A 2,735-nucleotide genomic window follows, 5' to 3' on the forward strand; every position below is an offset into this window, starting at 1 on the left:
GAATGTCCATACTACCCAAAGCAATGTATAATTTTAATGCAATCCCTATTAAAGTTCCATTGTCATACTTTAAAGATCTTGAAAAAATAATACTTCTTTTTATATAGAATCAGAAAAAAACCTCAAATAGCCAAGACATTACTCAGAAATAAAAACAAAGCAGGAAGAATCATGCTACAAGACATCAGACTATACTATAAATCCATAGTGATCAAAACAGCATGGTATTGGCACAAAACCAGAGAGGCAGTCGTATGGAACAGAATAGATAACCAAGAGATGAACCCAGCTACTCACCGTTATATGATCTTTGACAAGCCAATTAAAAACATTGAGTGGGGAAAAGACTCCCTATTTAACAAATAGTGCTGGGCGAACTGGCTGGTGACCTGCAGAAGACTGAAACTGGATCCACACCTTTCACCACTAACTAAGATTGACTCTCACTGGATTAAAGATTTAAATTTAAGACATGAAACTAGAAGAAAGTGTAGGGAAAACACTTGAAGAAATTGGCCTGGGTGAAAATTTTATGAAGAGGACCCCCCGGGCAATTGAAGCAACATCAAAAATACACTACTGGGACCTCATCAAATTAAAAAGCTTCTGCACAGCCAAAAGCACAGTAAGTAAAGCAAGTAGACAGTCCTCAGAATGGGAGAAGATATTTGCTGGTTATGTCTCCAACAAAGGTTTAAAAACCAGAATCCACAGAGAACTCAAACATATTAGCAAGAAGAGAACAAGTGATCCCCTCTCAGGGTGGGCAAGGGACTTGAAGAGAAACTTCTCTGAAGAAGACAGATGCATGGCCTACAGATATATGAAAAAATGCTCACCAACCTTGCATCAGAGAAATGCAAATCAAAACTACTACTTTGAGATATCATCTAACACCAGTAAGATTAGCCCATATCACAAAATCCCAAAATCACAGATGTTGGCATGGATATGGAGAAAAGGGAACACTTCTACACTGCTGGTGGGATTGCAAACTAATATGTTCCTTTTGGAAAGACATCTGGAGAACACTCAAAGAAGTAAAAATAGACCTGGCATTTGATCCTATAGTTCCTCTATTAGGTATATATCCAGAAGACCAAAAATCACAGTACAATAAAGATATCTGTATCAGAATGTTCATTGCAGCCCAGTTCATTGTAGCTAGGTCATGAAAGAAGCCCAAGAGCCCATCAATCCATGAATGGATCAATAAATTGTGGTATATGTACACTATGGAATACTATACAGCCCTAAAGAAATATGGAGACTTTACCTCCTTTGTGTTTACATGGATGGAGCTGGAACATATCTTCTTAGCAAAGTATCTCAAGAATGGAAGAAAAGTATCCAATGCATTTAGCCCTACTGTGAAACTAATTTATAGCTTTCATAGGAAAACTATAACCCAGTTTTAGCCCAGGAACATGGGGAGGTGAGGGTGGAGGATGGGTGGATTGCCAGAGCTCACAAGTTCGAGACCAGCCTGAGCCAGAGTGAGACCTTATCTCTAAAAATAGCCAGAGCTATGATTTAATAAAAAATAAATTAATTAAATAAAATAAAAATAGCTGAGCATTGTGGTGGGCACCTATAGTTCCAGCTACTCAGGAGGCTGAGGCAAGAGAATCTCGAGCCCAAGAGTGTGTGGTTTCTGTAAGCTATGATGCCACTGTACACTATGATGCCACCGCATTCTACCCAGGCAAGGGAGTAAGACCCTGTCTCAAATAAAAAAAAAGTATACACAACACACACAAAACAAAGTTATAGATAGTAGACAATGTCACCACTATTGACCAGAGCACCCTTCCTGTCTTCCTGAGTCCTCTCCCTTCTGTGCTATCCCCACATTCACCGGCCCCCTTGTACAGGTACCCACTCTTTTTAGCAACCAGGCTTATACCCACCTTGAGTCCCCCCAGCCAACCATCGTGGAGTCCCAGCATGCCCCACAGTTTTGCCAACACATGTTGACTGACCACTTGGGCCCACCCTCACCTGTGCAAGTGACAGGATCAACTTATTCCCCTGCCTGTGAACCAAGGTAGCCCAGGAGGCCTGGGAGGAAAACACACTCCAGTGTCTGCAGACATCTCACCTGTGGTCTCACAAAGCAGACTCCACCAGCACACTGGACCCATCGGGACACAGGTCCTGGAGGAACCTGAGGAGGACACCAGGGGTACCTGGGGCTTCCAGACACAGAGTGGACCTAAGATTTGGTGCCTCACTGTATCCGTCTGAGGCCTCCAGCCCCCTCCCTGGACATCACCTCTTCTCCCTGTGCCCACACTCTGCTGGATACTCTGCTCCTCATGAGGGTGCCCTGACAGCACCCCAGGACCTCTCTCTAGTGTTACCCTCCTCCACAGGACTTCACTGCTCTGTTTCTGGTTCAAATACCTGAGTAGCACGTCTGGTTGGCCTAGCTCATCTTTCTAGGGAGAACTGGTCTCCAGCCAGCCTCTGAGTGGTGTCCAACCACAACCCAGTTGGTGTGGCTGGCAGGGATTACAGGTCCCCTTTCCAACAGCTCTGTTCGTCTCTCTCCAGCATTGACTCATCTGAAATTTTAGAGTTTTGATTTGGAAAGCTCCCAATTTCATGTAGTTTTATTTCATCCTTAAAGGTTGACTCATCGGCTCAGCGCCCGTGGCTCAAGCAGCTAAGGCACCAGCCACATACATCTAAGGTGGTGGGTTCGAATCCAGCCCGGACCCGCCAAACAACAA

Source organism: Otolemur garnettii, unplaced genomic scaffold (assembly GCF_000181295.1).
Source record: "Otolemur garnettii isolate 467f Iridium unplaced genomic scaffold, OtoGar3 scaffold00054, whole genome shotgun sequence".
Classification (NCBI taxonomy): domain Eukaryota; kingdom Metazoa; phylum Chordata; class Mammalia; order Primates; family Galagidae; genus Otolemur; species Otolemur garnettii.